The 12,186-nt window shown below is 50.1% G+C and overlaps 1 long non-coding RNA gene across 1 annotated transcript in view; it reads left to right on the forward strand.

Annotated features, from left to right (window-relative positions):
* Nucleotides 1–12,186, forward strand: part of LOC310697729 — an 861,879-nt gene that overhangs the window by 191,213 nt on the left and 658,480 nt on the right. The window lies entirely within an intron of this gene.

The raw sequence follows: 12,186 nt of genomic DNA on the forward strand, positions 1-12,186 counted from the left end.
GTGTTTCACATCCCACAAGAGCATGTGGTGGGCCGGACTATATTTTGAAAAAATATAGTAGCCTCACACCCCGGAATTTTCCTCATCAATGCCAACTCACCCATAGAGGCAGAATAGGAAGCCAGCCCTCCAGGACTTGCTCCTCTGCTGTAAACATAGTTAAACTTGAGCTGCAGCTAGTAAGACCAAGCACTGGGCGCCTCTCACAGAATCAAAGGCTAAAATTGGGTCGAGTGCTTCTCTCCAGAATCTCTTTCCAGGATTATGGCTTCACATGTCTCCTTCTAATAGCAAATTCATCTGGGGAGACCCGACAGATGGCGGCCAAACACATGGAAAGCACATTTGGTGGTGGGGAATAAGAGGGTGCTGCTCCACAAACCTTAAAAAGCACCCTCTCCAATGCAGGGGCGCCGACTTATAAAAAATATTGGGGGGGCCCATACTGGGGTCCTGCCGCTGGTTCGCTCGGGTAGCCGGGAGAACGCAGTTCGAGGTGGCGGTGTTGGGGAGAGACCCTCGCTCAGGGCGCCACTAGACTTGGCGGCCGGCGGCCTATCTGGGGGGTTTTGGAGAGTATTTCGGCGGAGCAATTGGGGAGGAGGGGGCTTGTTGCCGGATTCTTCAGCTGAGCCGGAGATCCGCTGCTGGGGGTCCCTGGGCCGAGTTGTGAGCACGGCCTGCTGAAGGGAGATCCAGCCGATTGCGCGACGGGGACGGCCGGGGCTCTCCGGCTAGGGCGCGCGGCTGGCTGGCTGGCGAGGGAGCAGGTGGGGAGGAGGCGGGGGTCCTCACTCTCTTAGGAAACGCACCCGCGCGCCCGATTGCCACGAAGTCCGAAGGGTGCGTGTGTGGAATTAAAAAGCAAAAACGAGATACGGGCAGGGCATGCAAAGAGTTTTCTGCAAGAGGATGGAGGGCAGGTTGAAGAGAAAATCACTCAGGATGAGACAGTCAAATCAGCCAGGATAAAATGGGCTCAGGATATTGGGTGTAACATCATGTTTGAGGACTGGGAAAGGTTATGGACCACCGGAATGAAATTCACGGCATGTAATGCCTTGAAGGAAAATATTATGAAAATGATTTATAGGTGGTACATGACCCCAGTCAAGCTTGCAAAAATATATCACCTGTCTGATAATAAATGTTGGAAATGTAAGGAGGCTGAAGGGACATTCTTTCACCTCTGGTGGACTTGTCCAAAAGTGAAGGCCTTCTGGGAAATGATCTATAATGAGTTAAAAAAGGTATTTAAGTATACCTTTCCCAAGAAACCAGAGGCCTTCCTCTTGGGCATTGTTGGCCAGAAAGTGTTAAAGAAGGATAGAACTTTCTTTATGTATGCAACTACAGCAGCAAGAATACTTATCGCAAAATATTGGAAGACACAAGATTTGCCCACACTGGAAGAGTGGCAGACGCAATTGATGGACTACATGGAACTGGCTGAAATGACTGGCAGAATCCGAGATTTGGGAGAAGAAACAACGGAAGAGGACTGGAAAAAATTTAAGGACTATTTACAAAAACAATATAAGTTGTATGAATGTTAAAAATTTACACGATTCGGAAACTATAGCTTCAGCAATTAGATTTGGGAAACAGGAAATTATATTTTAAGTAAGAAAAGGTCAAAATCTAAGGTAATACTATGTTTAATTTAAGATATAAGTAACTGATGAAAAGTATGTTAAATTTAGAGGTATAGTATTTGAAAAGTACAAAATAAGGTACGAAACAAGGTAATAATTTGCTGATATCTTTATTATAAAGAATGCAGGGTAAGGGAGATGCGAGGAAGTCCAGTTAGTTATATAAAAAATGTGTTGAATGGTTGGTTTTCTTTTCTTCTTTTTCTTTTTTTCTTTTTCTTGTTCTTTTACTTTTTTCTTCAGTGTATGTTTCTAACTTTGTATTTGAAAACTTAATAAAATATTTATAAAAAAAAGAAGAGAAAATCCTTTCGCATTTCTGGGGCGCAGGGAAGTCTCAGAGCCAGAGGTTGGGGAAGGGACCCCCTTTGCTCTGCCCTCTTCTCCTGTCTTAGATTCGCATGGGGGTCCCCGCCCGAGCTTGCCTGGCCACCGGGCCACACAAGGGCCGCGCTCTACGCGGCGCACCTTGCTAGCCGCGCAGCTGTCCTCTGCGGCTGCGGAGCGGCCCTGCGCCACTGCCCAGCCCCTCTGGGCGCCCGCTGCGCTGCCAATGACAAGCGGGCGACGTCGTGGGCGGGGAAGGCGTCGCTTTCTTTCCCGATCCTTCATCCTCCCAGTCTTCCAGCCCTTTTTTGGGTTGGAAGCTCGTCTCGTTCGCCCTTCTCCTTTCTTCACTCTGCGCGCAATTTTCCTCCCTCGTCTCCCTCCCCATTTCTCCTTCCTTCCTTCCTTCCTGACTGACTGACTGACGGGCACGGGCTCGGGCTCGGGCTCCGGGTCGGGCTCGGGCTCGGGCAGCCACAGCGTCGGCGGTGTTGGCGATCGGCGGCGCGGGGGGATGGCCCTCCCGGGGGAGCCGGCGCTGCTCAATGGGGTTGCCAAGGAGACAGGCCGGCCGCCCCCCTCCCCCGGCCCGGCACCCCCCGCCGCGCCGGTGCCCGTTATCGAGCTGGTGCGCGCCGGGCGCCCTATGAAAGCCGCGGACGCGCCCACCGCCGCCCGAGATTATTGGGGGGGCTGAGCCCCCCCAAACGAATTTTTGAGGGGGCTCGGGCCCCCTCAGGCCCCATGGAGTCGGCGCCTATGCTCCAATGGCATGGCACTTGGATGACCCTGTGGTTCTACCCCTGGGGCTGAGGGTGATGAAACAATTACTGAGACAGCTAAAGTGCTGGTGGTGAAAAACCCACTTCAAATGAGACCAAACACGGGTTAGAGCTCAACGTCAAGCCTACCAAGTGGCGATAGCGACGGTGAGGAGGACCATTGTTGCTGGATCTGTTGGTGAAAACAGTACCAGGAGACTCTTTCAGGTGGTTCATAGTCTAACAGAACCACCTTTGCCATCAGGGTCTGATACAGAGTCCAAGATCTCCTGTAATGACTCCTGTCATGAGTTTTTCTGCAGATAAAAAGAGGTAGACTCCACCAAGGTAGGAGGGTGCCAGAGCTCTGCCTAGTCAGAGACATAGTATGGCTTGCCAATTCCCGGGGCCATGTGGAGGAGGGGGTAGGAGGGAGGGAAACAGACGGAGTATGCATGCGCATTCGACTGCCTAATGGCGTCCACATCACCCAGGGGATCACAGCTACGGTGATAAGAAAAGAAGAGCCATCCCATTGTCTGGAGAGGTCACTTACCTGAGCGCATGGACAAGCCGTTGTCATCAGACCCCAGTGATGGAAGCGTGCAGCTGTATTGAGGCAGCACCAGGTGCTGAAATTGTGCACCTCTAACAATTTTGTGCCTGGGGCAACTGCCCCTGTGCCCCCGCAGCCCACTACAACACTGGGTCTAGTCAAGTAAAGTGAAGTTGATCCTCCAGTGTGGGTTACTTTTGTTCAAAGCAAGATTCCTCTGGAGGGAGAGGATGTTGCAAAGTAAGTCAGAGGCAAAGCAGCCCAAAGCCTGGTTCTGTGGTTGCACACATGATATGCAGTGAGCCAAGGGCTGAATTGCTGCTGTTGTTTCATAGCCCAGAACAGCAGGTGTAGGCGAAAGGTCTAAAGTTGGACAACCAGGTCTTGGTCAAGGCATCCGCTGACCAGCAGGCCATAGAGAAGAGGAACGTCAGCATTTCAACTCTGAGCCCAAAGTTTGGCTTTTGCTATTTTTGGACACCCTTGGTCATGAGCCAAGTGTGATTCTCAAACTCTGAATGCTGACTTTGCCAAATCCATACAGGCCCTTTTCATCTCTCATGCTCAGGAAGTAGCAGCCACAGCTCAGGAGAGGATTTTTCATTTGCTCCTTTTCCATGGGGTGGGGAAAACTCAACACTTTTAATCTTGTCTTCTTTTTATGCAAATTGGGTGGTCCAAAACAAGGAGAGTTATATCTGCACCCTCTCTTTAGCACAGATGGCCTGCAGGAGAATTTCCTGTCCTTAAAAGTAAAACTGAACTTTTTTGGCAGTGCAGCTGCAGGGAAGGCATTGTCTGCCACGTTTGCAGTTGAAGGTAGAGCTTGGGGGGGGGGCAGGAATGTTCAGCAGAGGCAACCAAAATTATCACGGGGCTAGAGGAACTCCCAGATGAGAAGCTAAAACATTTGGGGCTTTCTAGTTTAGGGGGGAAATGAGTAAGGGAGGACACGGTCAGGGGTACACGCATAGTGTAGAGAAAGTGGGATGCTCACAAGGCTGAGGGACTAGGCAAGACCAAGGCTATTTCAAAACCAGTTTTTAGGTGCATGTAGCTTTATGTCCTATAGCTTTTAGCCCAATATTGATTGATGGGGAATGTGTGGGAATGTTCTGGGGTGCAGGAGAGGATATATTGTGAGATTATATCCTAATCCAACTTGTGCTAACAAGTTCCCAAAATATCAGCAGATTTTATAACATTCCCCCTTTTAAGTTCGCAACGGTAACGTCTGCCCAGGTTCGCTAGAACCTCTATAATAATTACTCTGGTAATTTCCCCCTTTTGATCCCTCTTAAAATACAAGACACGACACAGTCTTTATAAAAGTATAAAAGAGTTTACTCACGTTCTGTTCACAATATGATCCCAGAAGGCAGACAGGCTTAAAAAGGTAACATACATTTAGAATCTATCTTATAGGAAGATAGTCCTATCGTCCTCTCTTGGCTGAGAGCCAAGAGGGCATCCTGCTTCTTCGAAAGATGAAGATGAGAGAGGCAAGAGGCAAGAGAGAGAGATGGCTGCCTGCCCTGTGCTTTTATCATTTACCTGCACAGGTGAGGCCACACCCACCTCTGGTCACATGTGGAGGAAGTCCGTCCCAGGAAGTTTACCTGCTTGCTGGACAGACATCCATCCCCATGTTCTAACATGTACACTCTAGGAATGTTGTCATTGACTGCTCCTGTGTTTTACATCCCACAGAATGGAGGCTTATTTTGGGATGGTTTGTGGTGCACAGCCCTTTCTTGTCTTGTCCTCTTGTGTGTGAGTTTGTGTGTGTGTGTGTTTCCAAGGGCTTTTTACTTGTTCACCGGGATCCTTCAGTAGGAAGAGACAAAAGAGGAGTAGTGACATTTTCCTGCAGGTACCATCTTATCGGGGGTCCCTTCTCTGCTATCTTTTCTTTAAAAATAAATAAATAAATGATATTTATTAAAAGTTTAACAATTACAAAAAAAGAAAGAGAAAAAAAGAACAATAAAAAGTTACAATACATAAAAAATAAAAATAAAAAGCAGAAAAAAAGAATACAGCACAATAATAAAAAAGAAAAAAACAAAAACATTTAAAAACAAAAACATTTAAAAACACATCCAGTATTTCCATATCATTGTCTTTCATTTACTTATTTCATCGACCTCCTCACACCTCCCTTTTTTGTATTCTAATTCAATTTGGCTATTTCAGCAAATCCTTTCCATCTTACTCAATTTTTGTTATAATTTACCTTAACCCAATCTGACCTTATATTTTACACTTTGGCCCATTAACAATCCATTTTTACTTAATTCTTTATAACATTTCTGCTAAAACCATGTAACTTCATTCCAGCATCCTTCTAACATTCATTAATTTTGCTATATTTTTGTAAATATACTTTAAATTTTTTCCAATCTTCTTCCACTGACTCTTCTCCCTGGTCTCGGATTCTGCCAGTCATTTCCGCCAGTTCCATGTAGTCCCTTCTCTGCTATCTTTTCAATGCCTACTTCCTCTTCCTCTTTCAAGAAGCCTTCTAAGGAGAGATTTTTCTTAGTCTGCTTCTGTGTAGGAACTGTTTTTGGATGTTTTGGTTGTTTAACTGCTGTGTCTTTGCTGCCCTGGACTCCTTTGGGAGGAAGGGTGGGATATAAGGATGCCGAGTAGTGCCTCCTGTCCATACCTGAAGGTTTTGTGGAGGCGCCATAGCCTCAGTGTGTCAACACCTGAATTGCATGCAGAAGGTCCCAGGTGCAGTCCCTAGCACCTGCAGTTAGAAGCTCAATGTAGGTAGGAGCCTCTCTCTGCCCAAGACCTTGGAGAGCTTCTGCCACTCAGGCTGGAAGTGGGCAATACTGGGCTAAATGGATCAAGAAGGTTTAGGATCAGGGACTTCCTTCTCTTAAATGAGCTACCTTCCCAGGTGGATGAGCCCCACTGCTCATCACTTCCCTCTACAGCACGGGCAGAAACCACCTTCTTGACTGTTGGACCCCCTAGTGGTCTCATCTGCTCAATTGTCCGGAGCCTGGCTGTCAGGGCTGATTCAGCTGCAGTTCAGCATCAAAACTCAGAGATGAGCAGTAAGGTGGACTCTTTCTTCAGAGAGACAAAACCCGAGAGAGAAACTCCACAGGCAGGATGTCAGGGAACTGACATCAGAGCAAGAGGCGAAGGGGAGGCTCCCAGACTCTGCAGGCGAAGGACCCAGCACCAGGGGGAGAAGCAGCTCGGTAGAGGAGGAAGGAAATCAGCGCAACACCAGGGATAAAGGGGGGCAAATGGGGGAAGCGGAGGGAAAGCTCCGGGATTCTTCTCTGGATATCAGTGAGGAGAGCACAGGTCCTCCACTACCCACGCCCTCCCTGCGCAGAAGACTCCCGCACAGTGAGAGGAGGAGGCGACTGGGAGTCAGACAGCTTCTACGCTGGAAAAGGTTTAAGAAACGCCCACAGACAGATTCTGCTAGCGACTGAGGCAGCCACGTGGAGATGGGCTGTGCAGTCAGAAAGGTTTAACCAAGGCAATTAAGCCTAGAAAGGCGGCAGTTTACGCACAAGTAACTCATACCCATTACAGCAATCTGTCTGTCCCTGAAAGTTGCTCGTGCGCAACAGGCAGACGGCATCATGAGTAAGACAGGAGAAGTGAAAGCCACGGAAGGGGCTGCTGGAGGGCAATCGCTGGTGGAGAGGAACCGCGAGTTGGAACAGCATGTGGCCCTCCTGATGGCGCGGCTGGACGAAAGGCGGTCTCAAGATGCCCAGGTCAGGCCCACCCCCATAGCAAGGAAGGTACCGGGACTGGTGCACAAATTTGGGGGGAGGCCTCAGGATTACAGTGCGTTCCGAACAGAAATAGAATACGCATTGAAACTGCAGCATGACTATTTTGAAGATGATGGGGCGCGAGTGGCCTATATTGTGGGGCACCTGCAGGACGGGGCCAGAGAGTGGATCAGGCCCCTTATGGCGACGCAGAATGCTGCCATGCAGGACCTGCAGAAATTTTTTCAAGCAATGGACGCAATGTTTTCCAGTGATGTACAACAAAGCGTGACAAAGCGGGAACTGATGAACTGTAAACAGGGGAACCAGTCAGTTAGAGACTACTAGCCACGCTTTGCAATGATAGTTCACCGTCTCGGGTGGCAGCTGGACTCTGAACCCATACAAATGTTATTTGAGGAGGGGTTGTCCCCAACGGTCAAGGATGAGCTTTCGCGCGCACCCCGCCCACAGTCCATGGACCAGCTGACCAAGGCTGTGCTTGCGATTGGCGTGAGGCAGGAAGCGCGGGCTCAGGAGAGGTGGGAAGGGAGAGAGCAGCGTTGCCATGACTACCGCATTCCTGAAATACCAAGGCAGCCTTCCCCGCCGGCGGAGCCAATGGAAATAGATGGGGCGCGCGCGGGGGAAGTTTCAAGTTCCAGCGAAAGTCGCAAGAGGGAGGGAAAGGATGGAAAAACAACCAAGGAGTGTTTCCTTTGCCAGCGGCCAGGACATTTTGCCAGGGCCTGCCCTCAAAGAAAAGCCTGGCAAGGAATGGTGGGAGCCGCAGGGGGTGAGGAGGAGGTGGAAAAGACACAGGAACAGGGAAACGGGAGCGCTTGGCTGCCACTCAGCGGGCACAGCAGCCAGGCCAGCAACCAGTAAGAGTGCCCCAACCAGACCCCCCTAAGGCGGCTATAGAAATCGAATTGGTGCTAGAACTCCCGAATGGGCACCCAGTCAAGGTGAAGGGAATGCTGGATTCAGGCAGCTCCTGCAATTTCTTCAGCAAAGACTTTGCATTAGAGCACCAGCTTCACTTATTGCCTTTGGATTTTCCCTTGCAAGTAACCACTATTGATGGCAGGGAGCTTCTAGGAGGGGAAGTGACACACCAGACCCCACCAATGAGAATGAGGGTGTCCAGGCACTCGGAGACCATCACCTTTCACGTTGCCTCACTAGCGGGGCCTCCAATAATATTAGGGATGAGCTGTCGGATCCTCAGGCCGCAGTCAGAGGTAACTGGCCATTCCTCCAGGCATTCGGCTTGAGATCCTTGTTGACCTCCCCGTCTGCGTCTCCCGGCAGGATACAGGCAAGGTCACCAATCGGCGATCCCACTCAGCGTGAGAGGGACACACCTCTCCCCCTCCTCCCTGCTTCCCTCAGGGAGGGGAAAAGAGACAGACAGAAATCTATTTACATTGCTTTATTTCTGTCATTGCAGCAGTACAGAGAAACGTGTCTGCACACTCCAGACTCCAACAGTAGAGTAAGAAACTCCACCCCTGTACTTCCAGTACAGGTCAGATGACACTCTGAGCTAACATCCGGTGCTCAGTACAGTGAATAGACTGCCCCTTTGTTCCAACAGTACAGTCCCAGACATCAACATCCTGTTTTGCATTCCAGACACCTGCAGCTGGCTTTCGCATTGCTGCTTTTTCCTGACATGAGCTGGCTAGCACAGCATGATCCAGTGGTGGCGTGGCATCAGAGGACAGTCAGCTTTGGGTCAGCCTACTGCCTGGAACACTGTCTAGGAGGGGAAACCCCAAGGATGAGTGTGGCCAGGGTGGCTGGGATGGCGGTGGAGCGGAAGGTTGAGGTGCCGCCGCAATATGCTGATCTGTGGGAGGTCTTCAGCGAGAAGGAGGCAGATAGACTACCACCCCACAGGCCCTTTGACTGTCAAATCAACTTGCTCCCGGGGGCGCAGCTGCCGGTGGGTAAGCTGTATGCCATGTCGGACAGGGAGATGAAGGAGTTGCGGGAGTTTATTGACAAGAACCTAAAAAGAGGATTCATAAGAGAATCAAAGGCAGTGGGAGGCAGTCCGGTGTTTTTTGTGGACAAAAAGGACACTATTAAACCCAGGCTTGTGGTGGACTTTAGAGCCGTAAATTTGGTGTTGGAGCCTGTGACCTTCCCAATGCCCAGAATCGACGACATTTTGACGAGAGTGAGGAAAGGAAATTTTTTTACCAAGCTGGACCTCAGGGGAGCATACAACTTGATCAGGATGAGGGAGGGGGATGAATGGAAGACCACAATGTTCACCCCCCTAGGGGCATTTGAGTATTTAGTTATGCCTTTTGGATTACAGTCAGGCTCCGCCTGTTTTCAAGCTTTCATGCACCACGTGTTGGGGTCTCTGCTTTACAAGAACTGCGTAGCCTTCTTGGACGACGTCTTGATTTATTCGGACAACGAGGAGCAACATGTCCGAGATGTTAGGGAAGTGCTACAACGATTGCAGAAACACCAGTTGTGCGTCAAGCTAGAAAAATGTCAGTTTCACGCCAGAGAAGTCGAGTTCCTGGGCTACAAGTTATCTGACAAAGGCCTAGTGATGGACCCAAGCAAGGTGCAAGCAGTGTTGGAGTGGAAGGCCCCCCCAAACACGGAAGGATGTGCAAAAGTTCCTAGGTTTCAGCAACTTCTACAGGAAGTTCATCAAGAACTTCACCCACTTGACAGCACCCATCACGGATTGTCTCAGTAGCAAAAAGAAGTTTGTGTGGACAGAGGAAGCCCAGCAATCCTTTGAAAAACTGAAGAAGGCGTTTGCGTCGGAAGAGCAACTCCTGCACGTAGATTTGGAGAAACCCATGAGGCTAGAGACCGATGCGTCCGACCGGGCCATAGGGGCGGTCCTCTTGCAGCCAGGGAGGAGCAAGCAGGAATGGAAACCGTGTGCCTTTTTCTCGAGGAAGCTGAGCAAGTCGGAGCAAAACTATACCGTGTATGACCGAGAACTGCTCGCGATCTACGCTGCCTTTCGTCGTTGGCGTCATCTACTGATAGGAGTGCAACACAGAATCCAGGTTTGCACCGATTCTTCAGAGAGACAAAACCCGAGAGAGAAACTCCACAGGCAGGACTAGCCCCAGTTGCCAGAACGGATGATCTTAGCCTCCTCCTAAGGTAGGGCTATCAGACATCAACAGCTTCTGGGTCTTCCTTTAAGAAGCTCAACAATTTGGGGGTCTTCCTAAAAATAGCTCCACAGCTTTCGGGGTGTCTTGGTTTCTACTTTTAGAAATATGGCATCCCTAGCCTAAGGCTCCTCCTCAGTCGGCTGACTTCCCAACAGTCGTGGAGGGGCTCTCTGTGCCTTTTGTTCTGCTCCATGTAATGCCTCCCTTGTTCCTGGGGACAGAGGAGGAGGGGAGAAGGGAACAGTGGACATGGCAGGTGCCTGGGGATCTGTTGCAGCCTCAGCCGCCGCCACCTCCTCCTCCTCCTCAGCTGCCTCAGTCTCACTTAAACCTGTTGCTTGTTTAGCCTCCAAGCCATCTGCTCCCCCTTCTTCTTCTTCTTCTTCTGACCTGTCTCCTGCATCCCACCAGCAGTCTCCTGGCTTGAGCCTTCCCACTTTGATGCTTCCCTGGGGGGTTCCCTGGCTGTAGCCTCCCACCATTCCTCCTCCTCTAGCCAGTACCCGACACTAGCTTTGCGTGCAGGGGAAGCCCCTAACTCACTGAGGGTTTGAGACCCATCAACTCCCCTCACCTGGTTAGCCTGCCAGTTGAAGCCATTCCTGGGGTGTGGCTGCTGCTGCAGGCTGACAGTTTCTAAGAGCCGCAGGTGAGAGCTGTAGTGACCAAAGGTGGACAAACTACCCCAGAAGGAGCACAATGTGCCCCCCACCAGAGGTACTACCCCTCCCCTCGCACCCTTGAGTCGTGAAGGACAGAGAGTGGAGAGTTGAATGTGTGTAGAAACCAGCCTCCCTTAGGAAACCAAAGTTTACATTCATCACACCACCCACTTTCACCTGTGGCCCCTTCCACCACAGGCACACGGCCCCTGGAAGGCTTCCCAGAGGAGAATATGGCCCTTAAGACTGAAAAAGAGTCCCCAACTCCGAACTAGTGACGAACTTCCATTGATGGCTCCAGCTGGATGTTGAAATCTCCCTCTAAGCTCCTTCTCAGATCCATGTTCCCTTTCAACAACTGTCTTCCTCCTGCAGGTCAGACAGTCCCCTCAGTACAAGGACCCATTGTTTCTCCATGTGCATTTTCAGCAGCCTCCCATGTGACTGCCAGTGATATCATTTTTCCCATCCTCAGATTTTGCCCTACCCCCGGCAGCCTAAAATTCTGTTCCATACATGCAGGGTGGATAAAACGACTAATTCATGTCATGTCTAACTGGTTTGAGCGAAAGGCTTCTCAGAAGCTAGGGCATGTCATAAAATACGGCAATGTACAAAAGCGGGTGGAGGGTGGACATTAAAATCAGTCCAAAGAATTCAAATGTCTGGGTGCTCAAGAAATGTTTAAATGATAGCACAGAGCTGTTGGCATAAAAAAGGTCTTCAAGAGATGCCTGAAAGTCAGCGTTTCATTACAGATCAGCCTTCTCACGGATTCAGTCACTTGTGTAGACAGCTCAACTTCTGCAACCAATGACCTCCTGCAGAGTGTAGCCACAAAAGAGAGTTTGGGGAGGACTGTAGGACAGGCTTGCAGTTCATTCAGGGCAGTAGCAATGGGAGAAGGGCCATAGCTTAGTGGTAAAGCAGCTGCTTACATGCAGAAGCTCTCTGGTTCAATCTGTTGTATCTCCAGCTAGAATGTCCTCTGTCTGAAACCCTGGAGAGTTTTTGCCATCCATTGTGGACACCACTGAGCTAGATAGAGCCATAGTGGGACTCAGTATAAGGCAGCCTCCTATTGTCCCAGCAACAAGCCTTTGCCACGCACAGAGGACTCCTTAAAGACATGAAATAAATAAAGCTGCCCTGGAAAGGGATGCTGAAAATTAGAAAGCCCTGGGACAACAAAACACTCGGACACAGTGCCTTTAAAGCACGGACCAGGGCCTAGGAAGCATGGGGCACCAGGTACCTGTGGCTGAGCCTTGCGAGACTGCTGTCCAAGGTGCTGAAGGGATTG

The sequence above is a fragment of the Podarcis liolepis genome (genome assembly GCF_965112155.1).
Source record: "Podarcis liolepis genome assembly, chromosome: W".
NCBI lineage: Eukaryota > Metazoa > Chordata > Lepidosauria > Squamata > Lacertidae > Podarcis > Podarcis liolepis.